A 15,144-nucleotide genomic window follows, 5' to 3' on the forward strand; every position below is an offset into this window, starting at 1 on the left:
CTCTAAAAGTACAGTGACCTCTTCTATGAAACTAAACATCCTGTCACTAGTAGGCAGTCAGAGGCCTTATGACCATCATTCATGGATGAGGTAGAGGTGGTTTCTAACATCAGATAGGACTAAATGATCTATAAGTTTCCAACTCCTAAGAAAGACTGTGGGATTTCATGGGGAAGAGGACCAAACAGTGAGTAGATAGAAAGGAGGCTTTATTCCTCTCTCTCTTGAAAATAACTATTTTCAAGGCAGTAGTTATATGGATTTTTTTACTTAATAAAGTTTATTATAATTTAGTTCAGAAAAATCACCTCATCTTTATAGGGGAAGTCATTTACTGGCACTTCTCACTTTAATATTAATATGGTATAATATTAAATAAGAACTATTTTTAAATGGCTCACAACTATGATAGGTGAGAAAGTGTCTTTAAGTAATGTGAATGAACAGGGTGAATTGTTTTCTTGAGAAATGCATCTGCTTTCCTGACTCCTTTCAATGTCATATGATCAACTAAAACTCATATGACTAAGAAATATAGGTAGTACTAAACTTATTACAGCAAAACCTCTCTCGCCCAATTCAATCAGGACCAGTATGGGTCAGTTTAACAGAATGGTTGAAGTAAGAAATCAAGAAAATGATATGCCTAAGGTAACTTCTTTTAACTTAAAACACATAAATGTAACTTAATTTTACCAGTCTTTTGATGTAGTTAGGCATTTCTTTTGTGAGTCTGCTGATTAGAGTTTTAAACATCAGCCTTCTTAGAATAATCACATTCGTAATATAATTGTCTATGAATTTCAGCTTAAGTTTATTTAAAGAGAATCCAGAAACATTTCTGATAGTGGATAGTGAATTTTTCTAGATTTTTGTATTTTTCTTTTTCATTTAATATGCATAATATTTTAAACAGCAATTTTTAAGCAACTGGACTTTCAACTTAATTGTCATGGAAATATTAATTTTCTTTTTATCCTCATTTAAACACCCAGTTAAATTTCATTATTTCATTTTCACCCTTATTATTTCATATGTCTATATACCATGTTATTAAGCTATGTGCTGTTACAATAATGAACACTTCTGACATGAAGATATTTATGACAATAAACACAGTTGACTGTTGACAAGTAACTAACCCAGCAGATGAGGATGGAGCTTTTGAGGGAAGCCTGTTGGCTCTACATGATCAGTATACCAGTTTGGTTTTTGTAAATGTCCTTAACTACCTTCTCTCAAGTCATTTCAGAAGATTTAATGGTTAATCACTTTTTACCTGGTCTCAGATGTTTACGAATCGACATGGAACATCTTTCTCCAGAGCACGAAGTAAGCTACTGTCATGATTAAGCCATTGTGATTATCAGTGCCGTGTTCCTGTGTTTTAATATCTCCTATACGTGTGTGCTAAGTCGCTTCAGTCATGTCCGACTCTTTGCAACCCCGTGGACTGTAGCCCTCCAGGCTCCCCTGTCCATGGGATTCTCCAGGCAAGAACACTGGGGTGGGTTGCCATGCCCACCTCCAGGGGGTCTTCCTGACCCCGGGATCCAGCCGTGTCTCCATGTCTCCTGCATTGGCAGGCGGTTTCTTTACTACTAGCACCACCTGGGAAGTTCATTATCTCCTATACAGACTTTCATTCCTCTTCATGTGAGGCCTGATTATGATATGCTGTGCTTAACTTTTTCAAATCTAGTTCAGTGTCATTTTACGGATTTATTAACTAGTGATGAGATCTTAAGCAGCTCCTTTTGCATCTCTCTGTTCAGTTCTCTAAAGTAGGCATAACATACTGTCTAGAATTTAGCAAGTAAATGTATGTGAAATGCTTTTTATCTGTAAAATGCTGTACATCTTAGTATTATCTTAGACCATCAGCTTTCTTAGAAGCAAAATTTCTATTTTTCTGTCTCCATTTCCTCATAACGCTTCTCATTCTGTTTATCTTCCTGTGTCCTCAGGATGGAAGACACAGTTTCCTTCCCTGTTTTATCATTTATTTCCTATTCTGTGTCATCAGTTTTTCTACCAGCTTTTCTTTAGCCTGTTACCATGTTTGACTCTCCCGTCCTAAACAAAACCAAACCAAACCAAAACCTTCCCGTTATCCCTTCCCCACACCTCTGTTTCCCTGCCAGGAGTCCACGCTCACTCTCGCCCTCACACGGCGTGCAGCGTCTCCACCGTCACGCCCAGCCAGCAAAGCTTCTGTCTCTGAGCTCACTGGCCATCACAGTGCTGTACTGAGCAGCCTTGCCAGAGTGCAGAGCCTTTTCCTCGTGTCTGTGTCAGGGCGCGGTGCTTTGGGACTGCCTTAGATTCGGCAGATAGAAAGTGGTATCTCATGATGGTTTTCATTGCATTTCCTTGATTGTTTTCAAACTTGGAATTCTTTATGTGCTTACTAACATCAAAGCCTTTTTAGGTTTTTTGCCCATTTTTCTCACTTTGGATTATATTTTTTCCTATTATTTCTTTGATGTTTGTTATATAATTGGAATACCAGTATTCTGTTCATTTTGTATTTTATGAATATCTTTTCCCAATTTTTTAATATTTTTGGCCTATTTGAACACTGATTTTTAATTTTAATAGATTGATTAAATCTTTCTAAGACATGATCTCCTATACTTTCTTCTTAAAATGTTTAAAATTGTATTTTTACAATAAAATTCATAATCCATCTAAAATTAGTTTTTATGTATGATGTGAGGTAGTGCGTAAATTATGTTTTTTTCTATACAGATGACCAACTGTCCCATTATTGTTTATGGAACAGTTCATTATGTCTATAGTGACTGGCAGTGCCACTTAGATCATATCTGATGTTTCCTTGCATGCCTGTGTCTGTTACTCGGGAGCATTCTTTTCTGCTGATCTCCTTCTTGTTTATTATAACATTGATATGAACTGTATCATTGTGATGAACTGTCTTTATTACAGTCACTTGTTAAAAAGTCCTGAAATCTAACAGGCAGGTTCAGCATCCTGTCCTTTTTCTACAACTCTTCATGACCCTTATCATTTTTATGTAAATTTTAGCATTAAATGAGGTTCCAAGAATGATCTTGTTCAGATTCTGATGTTTAATTGATTCTATAAATTAATTGGAAGAGACATCAACTTCATAATTTTGAGTCTTCTATCTAGAACATGGGGCTTCCCAGAAGGCTCAGTGGTGAAAAAAAAAAAAATCCACCTGCCAATGCAAAAGGTGCAAGAGACACAGGTTCCGCCCCTGGGTCAGGAAGATACCCTGGAGGAGGAAATAGCAACCCGCTCTAGTAATGTCGAGAAAATTCCATGGACAATCCATGGGGTCAAAAATAGTCAGACACAACTTAGCAACTTAGCATGCACGCACGCATCCAGGACATACTGTATCTTACATTTATTTAGATCTCCTTTAATGTCTTTCAGTAAAGTTTTATAATTTCATTTGAAAAAAACTGTCACCTTATATTTATGATGTTATAATGCTAACTTTTTTTAGGATTATATGTTTTTTAACCCTTTGTTATCAGTGTTTAAAAATGTATATAACTTTATATGTTGAATTTATGTCTGGCTCACCTGAGAAACTTTATTATTAATTCTACTAATAAAATGTCTCTGGATTTTTTAAATAAGTTTCAAATGCAGGAAAGTCACCATTATTATAGTAAATAATTATTTTCTAATACTTTTACTGTATTTTTTCCTTTTCCTTACTCTAGGCTCTATATTGCTGTACCTTTTTACTTCTGATATTAATTTGTTTTTTGCTTTCTTTTTAAACTAGTTTTGTTAGGGGTTATGAATTTTATTAACTTTCTTAAATATTGAACTTTTGACTGTTGATTTTTCTCTGTTTTTTAGTTTGACTGCTATGTTCATCTTTATTTCCTTCTGCTTTCTTTAGGTTTGATTTTTTTTTTTCCCCTGGTTTTTTCTAACTCCTTAAGGAGGAAGCTTGGATTTTTTACTTGTTAACTTTTCTTTTCTGATACATAAATTTAAGGCTCTCAGTGTTGCTTTAGCCACATCCCTTTTGCTCCATTGTAGCTTTGTTATCATTTAGTTCAAATTAGATTCTCATTTCCATTATTTCTTTATTGATCCATGGATTTTTGTTTCATGAGGTAGAGAGAGTTAATTTTATAAGACAGTTCTCTTACATTTGTATTATCTTTTTGTGATCTACTTGTTCTATCAGCTATGAAAGACATGTTAAAATTATGATTGGGAATTGCTTTTGTTCCCTCTTTTTAGCTTTTTCCATATTGTGCTTTGTACATTTTATAGTTGCCCTTTACCAACCTGAGGGAATTTGTTTTTACTGCTGGTTGGTTGAGTATTTTTATCATGAGGAGTGGTTGGATATTGTTAAATATATTTTTCTGAGTCAGTTGATATGATTACATAGTTATGGTTTTTTATTCTCACAATATTTGATATTAGTGGGTTTTTATATGCTAAAACAACCTTTGAACTCCTGTAAAAAATCCCACTTAGTTATGATGCATAATTCCTTTTAATATATGAAGGTAGATTCAACTTGTTAGTATTTTGTTCAGGACTTTTGCATTGAAGATGAAGGCTATCTGTAGAATAGAACAAACGAGAGGCAAGCCTTTAACAAAGTAACTGCCAAAAGTTTCCTCTTTTAATTAACACATTAGCTTATGACAATATTAAATACTGAATTAAAAGCTTTAATTTTACTGTGCTACCTATATTTCACTAAAGTCAATTTTTAAGTCAGGTTATTTTAACTTCCATGATAAAAGAATGTGAACAAAAACTAGAGAACAAGACCGTCCAAGAGCCTCAAGGGTAAGACCTTAATTCTTTTTTATGGCTTTGTGTTAAACTTAATTTCTCTACATAAAATTTTTGTCAGTGGGTAAAGTGTTTTATATTGTGTTGTTTTGTGGTAATTAATTTAGAAGGCAAGAAAAGCCTTTAAATGGGCAGTTCACACATACTAATCCATAAACCATCTAGGAAATTTAAGATTCAGATCTCTGCCTCATTCTCTGGGCCCTCATCTTTCTGAGTCAGCCTGCTGCTGCTAAGTCACTTCAGTCGTGTCTGACTCTGTGCGACCCCATAGACAGCAGCCCACCAGGCTCCCCTGTCCCTGGGATTCTCCAGGCAAGAACACTGGAGTGGACTGCCATTTCCTTCTCCAGTGCATGAAAGTGAAAAGTGAAAGTGAAGTCTCTCAGTCGTGTCCAACTCTTAGCGACCCCATGGACTGCAGCCCACCAGGCTCCTCCATCCATGGGATTTTCCAGGCAAGAGTACTGGAGTGGGGTGCTATTGTCTTCTTTGTCTGAGTCAGCCTAGAGATCTGTATATTTAAAAGCTTCCAGCCAAAACACTCATTCAAAGAGACGTGCACCCCAATGTTCATAGCAAAATTATTTACAATTGCCAAGATAAGGAAGCAGACTAAGTGTCTATCAACAGATGAGTGGATAAAGATGTGTGTGTGTCTGTGTATACACACACACACATAATGGAATATTACTACACCATAAAAAAGAGGGTATTATACCAAGTGAAGTAAGTCAGGGAAAGACAAATACTGTATGATATCATTTATATAGAATCTAAACAATACAACAGGATTGTGAATATAACAAAAAAGAAACAGACTCAGATACAGAAAACAAACTAGTGGTTACTGGAGGAAAGGGGGAGGGGCAATATAGGGGTAGAAGGTTAAGAGGAACAAACTATTATATATAAAATAAATTACAAGGATATATTGTACAACACAGGGAATATAGCCAATATTTTATAATAACTATAAATGGAATATAACCTTTAAAAATTGTGAATCACTATATTGTACACCTGTAACTTACATAATATTGTATATATCTATCAGTTCAGTTCAGTCGCTCAGTCATGTCCAACTCTTTATGACCCCATGGACTGCAGCACACCAGGCCTCTCTGTCCATCACCAACTCCAGAGCCTGCTCAAACTCATGTCCATCGAGTCAGTGATGACATCCAACCATCTCATCCTCTGTTGTCCCCTTCTTCTCCTGCCCTCAATCTTTCCTAACATCAGGGTCTTTTCTAGTGAGTCAGTTCTTCGCATCAGATGGCCAAAGTATTGGAGTTTCAGCTTCAGCATCAGTCCTTCCAATGAATATTCAGGACTGATTTCCTTTAGGATGAACTGGTTGGATCTCCTTGCAGTCCAAGGGACTCTCAAGAGTTTTCTCCAACACCACAGTTCAAAAGCATCAATTCTTCGGCACTCAGCTTTCTTTATGGTCCAGCTCTCACATCCATACATGACTACTGGAAAAACCATAGCTTTGACTAGACAGACCTTTGTTGGCAAAGTAACGTCTCTGCTTTTTAATATGCTGTCTAGGTTGGTCATAGCTTTTCTTCCAAGGAGCAAGTGTCTTTTAATTTCATGGCTGCAGTCACCATCTGCAGTGATTTTGGAGCCCAAGAAAATAAAGTCTCTCACTGTTTACCCATTGTTTCCCCATCTATTTGCCATGAAGTGATGGGACCAGATACCATGATCTTAGTTTTCTGAATGTTGAGTTTTAAGCCAACTTTTTCACTCTCCTCTTTCACTTTCATCAAGAGGCTCTTTAGTTCCTCTTCACTTTCTGCCATAGGGTGGTGTCATCTGCATATCTGAGGTTATTGATATTTCTCCCGGCAATCTTGATTCCAGCTTGTGCTTCATCCAGCCCAGCGTTTCTCATGATGTACTCTGCATATAAGTTAAATAAGCAGGGTGACAATATACAGCCTTGACATACTCCTTTCCCGATTTGGAACCAGTCTGTTGTTCCATGTCCAGTTCTAACTGTTGCTTCTTGACCTGCATACAGATTTCTCAGGAGGCAGGTCAGGTGGTCTGGTATTCCCATCTCTTGAAGAATTTTCCAGTTTGTTGTGATCCACACAGTCAAAGGCTTTGGCATAGTCAATAAAGCAGAAGTAGTGTTTTTCTGGAACTCTTGCTTTTTCAATGATCCAACAAATGTTGGCAATTTGATCTCTGGTTCCTCTGCCTTTTCTAAATCCAGCTTGAACATCTGGAAGTTCATGGTTCACGTACTGTTGAAGCCTGGCTTGGAGAATTTTGAGCATTACTTTGCTAGTGTGTGAGATGAGTGCAATTGTGTGGTAGTTTGAGCATTCTTTGGCATTGCCTTTCTTTGGGATTGGAATGAAAACTGACCTTTTCCAGGTCAGGTCTCCCACGTTGCAGGCAAATTCTTTTTTTTTTTTTTTTTTTTTAATTTTACTTTTGCAGGCAGATTTTTACCAGCTGAGCCACAAGGGAAGCAAGCCCAAAAATGCTGGAGTGGGTAGCCTATCCCTTCTCCAGGGAATCTTCCCGACCCAGGAATCGAACCGGGATCTCCCGCATTGCAGGTGGATTCTTTACCAACTGAGCTATCAGGGACGTCCTTATAAGCTATACTTCAATAAAACATTAAAAAATAAAATAAAGCTTCCAAAGAGATATTGCTAGGTAGTTGGATTTGGGAGTCACTGGTGAAAATAGTTTCTAAAAATTTGTGACAAGAGTTGTAACATTTAATGTGATTCACTGCATAAAGGATTGTCAGCATGTGAATTCTAGTCATATGCTTCTAACCAAACTAATTAGAGTCAAAGATTTAGTGAAATTAAAATATGAACATAGATGTGAAGAATAAAGTTGGTCATTTCAGGACAGGAAGTAATTTATAAATAGTCTGTTGTACTTTTTCTAAAGTAACCTTGAACAGTTAAATGGAATCTGTTAGGCATGAAAAACTCAAAGGTGTTTCCTTTATAAAAGTGACTACCAGGAATATGTGTTTCATCTTGTCAGGCCAGGTACCCATGCAGAAAATCCTCCATACTCCCAACCCCAACAGACACACACACACACACACACACACACACACAGAGTCTTTTCCTCCACATTCCCAACCCCAATATACACACGCACACAAAGAGTCTTTTCCTCCACACTCCCAACCCCAATACACACGTGTACACACACACACACACACACACACACACACACACACAGTCTTTTGCCCCTTACCACAGGTCAGAACTGTTGCCTTAGTCTCCTTGAATGGTGGGAGTTCTTCTATCATTTTAGCCATAGAAAGTTATAAAATAGAAATACTTTGATAGGTTTCTACTCTGAACACGAAATCCATAAAGTTAACATTAAAGCATATAATTCTGTTCATTTTTGTACATTTAATATGAACATTTTTGATGCCTTATTAGTTTAAAATGTAAAAGGTTTGGGACCAAAATTGAGAAAAATTGTATGTGAAATACATTCTAAATGACCTTTCATAAATTAGCATGCAGGAGTTTTACAAGAAAGAAATCTCTGTACCTTCCTGAGATGCCTTTGGTTATATGACCTTCCATTTAAAAAGAAAAGTTCACTTTTATAATCATAGTTTTCCTGTATTATTCAAATCTTCTATATTATCATTTTTTTAAATACTTATTATTTCAAATAGACACAAAACTAAACATGATATAATGAATCCTCATGTATTCATTACTCAACTTATAACAGTGAGTATGAGAATTAAGGTGAATTCAGGATATATTCAGATATGAATTCAGTTTAACTTGGCAACAGATTAGACTAAGAGAGAACTAGAATCTAAGGATTTCCAGGTTGGATGATGGCACAGTACAACCACGTGGAGCTATTCTCAAGAGAAGTGTTTCTTTACAGTTTGAAGTACAGTTAGAAAACCACTGCAAGCAGTTACTGAGATTTAGGAACTATTAGAATATCAGTGATAACTAGAGGGGTGGAGGTGGATCTCACTTGTAAAGAGGGCTCAGATAGAAAACTAGACCAGTGTTTAAAATGCAGCATCCAGAAGAAGCTTGGGCTTTCCAGGTGACTCAGTGGTAAAGGATCCGCCTGCCAGTGCAGGAGACTCGGGTTCAGTCCCTGGGTCGGGAAGATCCCCTGGAGGAGCCGGCATGGCAGCCCACTCCAGTATTCTTGCCTGGAGATCCCATGGACAGAGGAGCCTGGTAGGCTACAGTCCATGGGGTTGTAAAGAGTCAGACACGACTGAGTGACTAATACTTCACTTCATGAGAAGCTTTGCTAAGAATTAGGAGGTAATTCAGAGTGGTGTCAAAAAATCAAACAGGAATTTAAAAGAGAAGGAGTAGTGGTCTTCAATTTGTAAGATAGAGTGATGTGGATAGAGAGAGAAGTATTCTAGGACATAAATAATTTTTAAAATAGGCCAGAAGCAAGAGGTTCTATAGATGCAGAATCAACAAGTAATGGGAAGCTATGAATTACAATGGAAAAGTCTGAGATTTCCTTGAAAGCCTGCAGTAAGAAGACAGTACTTTACAAGGCAGTCCATTTCATTTTTAACCACTTGGTTTTTTAAAAATTCCTTTCATATTCTGAGTTAAAGTCTCCCTTCCTGTAACATCTACTCTCTAAAGCAAGTTTTGGCAAGGGGTCAGAGTCAGACTCTTTTATCAAAGTAATAAAAACTACAAACTCCTCAGAAAAACAAACAAAAAAATGCTATAATGCAGTGGTGCTTTACTACAAAGCTTTGTAAAATACATACCTGGGTCCTCTACCCTGGAAGGAAAAAATCAGAATCACTGGGGTTAGGTCTAGATAGCCATATCAAAAAGTTCCCCAGATAATTGTGATGTGCCTCAGTAGGTCTCTGTAGATGTACATGGCTGTGCAGATGTATATTATATGTTTCATTTTTCACAGGAAGGTATCTTAAGCCTGCTAACTTTCCACCAAGCTAAACTTTGGTCATTCCTTTCACTTTTATGTCTTGGTTTCTAGACTCCTTAGCATATTGTTGTGCTCCTCTTAGAATCAGTGAGTTGATGGTATCTCAAATATTATCTGACCCATGTCTCCTGTTTCTCTAGATGCAGACTAAAATAAACCTTATCTTCTGACTTAACACTTTCCTACAGAAAGAAAACAGTACTTAACCTACAGTGTTAAGGAAAGGCATCACGGAATTTAAAACTTGGCTAGACAACAAAGAAGAGATATTTAAGTTGAGAATAGTTCAAACAGACTAGGCAAACATGACTCAAGGGAGTCGAGGAGTTACTCAGTGATGGTTGGCTTAAAACACACACCCACACAAGAATCAGATGGCTGTTTCTTGAATCCCATGCATATTTTATCTTGGAGGTAGTAAGTGGCCACTGAAGATTTTGAGAAGGGGTGTGATATAAAGAAGTGATTATTTAAGTGGTGAGTGACTAATACAAGAAGCCCAGATCCAAGATTGTTGGAATAATCCAGTTGTAAAGTATTGGCATTAGAAATAAAAGTAAATGATAGAGATGTTGTAAAGTCACAAGATTTGATGATAGTTTGAGAGCCATCATATTCACTGCTAGGAAGAGAGGAAAATGATAGAACTACTGGCAAGGAAAGAAATAAAAATGGGGTTGTTGTTGTTCAGTCACTAAATCGTGTCTGACTCTTTGCAACCCCATGGACTGCAGCACACCAGGCTTCCCTGTCCTTCACCATCTCCCCAAGTTTGCTCAGACTCATGTCCATTGAGTCGGTGATGCCATCCAACCATCTCATCTGTTGTCCCCTTCTCCTGCCCTCAATCTTTTCCAACATCAGAGTGTTTTCCAGTGAATCGATTCTTTGCATCAGGTGCCCAAAGTATTGGAGCTCTTTGTTTCTAAAGTTAGGGTCTGAAAAAAGTGCTTGGGACATTGACTTCATCTAGTATACAACAGTTGATGATTCTGGCCCTCAGCAAAGTGTTGTGTTTCAATAAATATTTTGGAGTCATCCTGTGGAAATCTATTTGAAACATAGAGAATGAGCATGCTTTGTAATTGAAGAACTAGAGTCAGACACTGAGCCTGGTGGAGGAGTAGTTGTGGGAAGGGGAACACCAGCAAGAGAGGCGGGGTCAGAGGCACGGGGACACACCAGCTGGAGGCACTGGTGGAAGAGCAAAGGGAAAAAGAGGCTTTCAAGACGGCTGCCGCGGTCAGCTGCTGACCTGAGTCACGCACGGTGCACACCTTTGGAGACCACACAGAGCCAGAAGTCCGTGGCAGCAGTGCTGACTCCACGTGTAGGTTTAACAGACATCTGTTGAGCTCCTGTGCCTGGCTCGCCACTCACTTGTCTCTGACAGGGTCAGACGCATTCTCTTACTTAGACTTCGAGGCATTTTGCAGTAACAGTTGCAAACTGCACTTTACAGAGGAGAAAACGGAATCAGAGCGATCTAAAGCATCTTGGCCAAAGTCACAAAGCCAGGAGGCCGGACTCCTGAATCTATTTATTAGAGCACAATTGTTGAATCACTGAAAAATGTCCCTGATTAATACTTTGTTCAGTAGTACGATGTATCAGCAGTCTTTAGTAGTCATTTAGATTGTGCTTACTCCCTACACAGAAGGTTGGCTAAAGAGAAAGAAGATTTGACGTTGATCGACACTAGTGCAGTTGGCGAGTGATTACATGTTTCTTCTTCCCATGCCCCCCGCACACAGGAATACGTCACAGGATTGTTACTGGCACAGTACAAGACCTCAGGGTGGCTTTGTTTACTCATTTGTGAAGATAAGAATAATATCTATTTTCCAGGGTTGCTATAAGAATTAATTAAGTAATGCTAATAATAAGAAGGATGACACTTACACCTGCTATTACATGCCTGTCACTGCTAATAAGCACTTCATACTCATCAGGGGACCAAGTGTTAGTCGCTCAGTCATGTCCAACTCTTTGCAATCCCGTGGACTGTAGCCCACCAGGCTCTTCTGTCCATGGAATTTTCCAGGTAGGATTACTGCAGTGGGTTGCCCCTCCCTTCTCCAGGGGATCTCCCTGACCCAGGGATGGAACCTGGGTCTCCTGCATTGCAGGCAGATTGTTTACCAGCTGAGCCACCAGGGAAGCCTTTATAATCCTTGAATAGCCCTATGAGGTAGGTACTAGAATTATGTTCATTTAATAGATGAGGAAACAGAGATTAAATAACTTGCCCAAAGTCACACAGCTCGTGAATGACAGAACTGAGAATTCAGTCTCATTCCAGACTTGCTTCTAATCACTATACCACACAGCTTTCTTTCAAGAAATGATTGACACAAAAGCCACTAATCTACTATGGTACCTAAAAGCTCTACTCCATAAGTGTGAGTTTCCCTTTTGTGATGCCAGTTCAGAATGTACTTCTTAATGTTCTATTACTAAAGACTTGGAAAAAAAATAGATACTTTCCATTTTTTAATTGCTTTACACAAATTTCAAAATCTTTTTCCTAGCTCAATGTCAATTGCTGCAAGCTTAGTGAGTGAAGATACGAAGACCAAGTTCTTGAACAAAATGGGTCAGCTGACAACATCAGGTGCCATGCTGGCCAACGTGTTTCAGAGGAAGAAGTGAGAGTGGGAAGGGAGCCCCCAGTGAACACTAAGATGGACCTCAAGCAGACTGGTTCCTTGTACTTGAAGTACTTGCCTTTTTTATTTCTTTGGTTTTTGTTCTTGCATTATAATTTTATCTTAACCTCCAAAGATACTTGCACTGCTTTTGATTATTGCTGTGTATCTGTTAATTTTGGAGTTCCAACTGTGGTGATTAAAAAGAAACTGAGTTGATAGTCTGTACCAAGTCCCCCCTCTATGTTCTTGTCTTTCAGAATATTTTTTTTATATATTATCTATATATATAGTGAAGAGGTTTTTTTTTAATTTTTGGATGGGATATTAGCAAATACTTGTATGATACACTAAGCTATTACAATGGTACTTAAAATAATGTAAATTTGAAGTCATTGTTATAAAGTAATGAAAATGGAGATGAGTTAAGTATTTAAATTATGAAAGAATGACGCAGACTTTGTACTGTCTCTTAGCTGTTTGACTGGAAAGAGCCACCAGCATTATTCGTGCCTTTGGACTTCAGTGTGTGTGTCTGTAGGAGCTGAGTGCGTCCCGTTCACACAGGATTCACAATACTGTGATGAGTCTGGGTTACGAGTCCTACAGTCGACAGATAATACTGTAACTGTCAGCATTTCCGCGCTCTCATGAATGTTCTTTCAGTGCTCTTTAAATCCCCCATCACTCCTATGAATATAGTGGGCTCGCCTGAGGACAGGGAACACGCAGCACATGGGGAGTGGTGACCACGGCGACGTCCACAGACTGGCGTGGAGCGGGTTCAAACTCTCAGACCAAACGTCAGTGAGAAGAGCTAGTGATTGCGACAGGAAATACAGAAGAAAGTATGGTTCGGACCTAAATGTTAATGCTTGTTTACATAAAACATTCTATTTAAGGTGATAAATTTTCTGATGAATTTTAATTTCAGAGATTATCTTTTTACCCCATGTGTTACAGAGAGGTACAGAAAAGTTCAGGACATTTGGGGGCTGCGTTTTTCCCTCTAGACAAAAAATGACATTGGCTTACTCACTAATAGGTCACAGTCATCACCTGTCTCTTAAAGTCAGTGACTGTTCTTGTGTTTGATATATATTACATAGAGTCTTAAGTCAGTGTACAGTTCCACTGGAATTTGACAATTGTCTGTCAAGTGACGCAACTTGAAGTAGAAAAGAGTGATCCTGGACATAGAAGGGAGGTGGTTGGCTTAAGGGTTTAATGTGAGGCCTTTTTGAAAAATGCATATTTTGGTAAAGAGAATTCTCTTTTGAGCACAGCTGATACACATGGGTGATTGTCACGTTTGTTGTATAAACTGGTTTTAATACGCTTGGAATATAGTTGGATTACATTCACTTCCTGGGCAAAGCTAGCTTACCACACATTCAAGCTTATAAAAAATAAATTGCCATAGGCAGAGCCATTTAAAAAGTTTATTCTGAAATTATTTCTTTAACCTACAGTGAAATAATTGTTAGCTAGTCTTTATGGAAACTGTTGGATTCTAGGCATTCCTGAGAAATTGAAAGTGGCTTCCTTTCATGTCAAAAATGTTGATGTATTATAAATAAAATGTTTTTGCATACTTGTTTTGGTTTTGATTTTGGCTATGTGTATTTATTTTCATTTTGAAACACTATATCCTCCAGCCAAGCAAAATGAAATGAGAAACTGTATATTCACTTAAATATATTTTAATTTAGGAATATAATCTCTATAAATTACCTCTTCTAGTTTACTTTTATTTAAAAAGCATTGTGTTGTATAAAATGAAAACATTTCTGAGATGATTTAAAGAAAAAATGTTTAAATTCTCATTTGCTTTGAACCATAGTAACATTAGTATGTTTGTTACCTGGTGAATAAATATAATGTATTTTTAATGTGATAGTTTTATTAATTTGTGAATCCATTTATCCAAATGCTAACAGGTTTTTGTGAAAGGCACCAGCCAGCAAGATAGGCAGTGTGTTTCGAGTCCCTCTTATCATGCTATTAAACACCTTAATGTCAGTAAGACTTTACATTTATTTTCACATGGCTCTCTACTGTAAAATATATTCTTTAATGACAAGACAGACACTAATCATGAAACTGGGTGTGTTCTTCCAAAACAAGCTGGAAAACTCCCATCCTCGCTCTTTTTAAACAGAGGTAAAAATGATACAAATAAAAGCAAAGTTTGCAAAGTAATGAAAAGTTCATTTGAAATTATGCTCCAAAGCAAGCCAGAGACTAAAATTTTTCAGAAATCCACAAGAGTTGTAGGTAGCAATTTTGCTACCTGTATTAATCTGAGGACGATGCTTGAGTGGTAGTATCACTACATGAATATACCTCCATACACAGCATCTGTGACCTTCATCTATTGGCATCAGCACCCCTTTTGAGAGAGTACTTGCTAAACATCAGATTAACTTACAACCTGATTGAAATTGTGAGTAATTTAGATAACTTTAATGGGGTATCAGTTCAGGTGCTATCAAGCTTCCTTTCCTTATTGAAAAAGAAAAAATGGTTCAAATAAATAGTCTCTGAACTAAACTTAAGTTTGGGGACGTGAAATCAGTGTGTACTGTCTTTTCACAAATCTGCTTTTTAAGATAAACTATTTTAGGCCATTATTTGACCTTTAAGAACATAACTTTGTCTCGACCCACCTTGTGGATCTTTGAACAGTGATAGCCAA

General features: G+C 37.6%; 1 long non-coding RNA gene across 1 annotated transcript; it reads left to right on the plus strand.

Annotated features, from left to right (window-relative positions):
- Positions 1-1,219: 1,219 nt before the first annotated feature.
- LOC139034126 (uncharacterized) lies at positions 1,220-14,040 on the plus strand. Its single transcript, XR_011486570.1, has 3 exons — positions 1,220-1,332; positions 4,751-4,821; positions 12,330-14,040. It is a non-coding gene; the product is annotated as an uncharacterized lncRNA (long non-coding RNA).
- Positions 14,041-15,144: the final 1,104 nt, after the last annotated feature.

Source organism: Odocoileus virginianus, unplaced genomic scaffold (genome assembly GCF_023699985.2).
Source record: "Odocoileus virginianus isolate 20LAN1187 ecotype Illinois unplaced genomic scaffold, Ovbor_1.2 Unplaced_Contig_26, whole genome shotgun sequence".
Classification (NCBI taxonomy): Eukaryota; Metazoa; Chordata; class Mammalia; order Artiodactyla; family Cervidae; genus Odocoileus; species Odocoileus virginianus.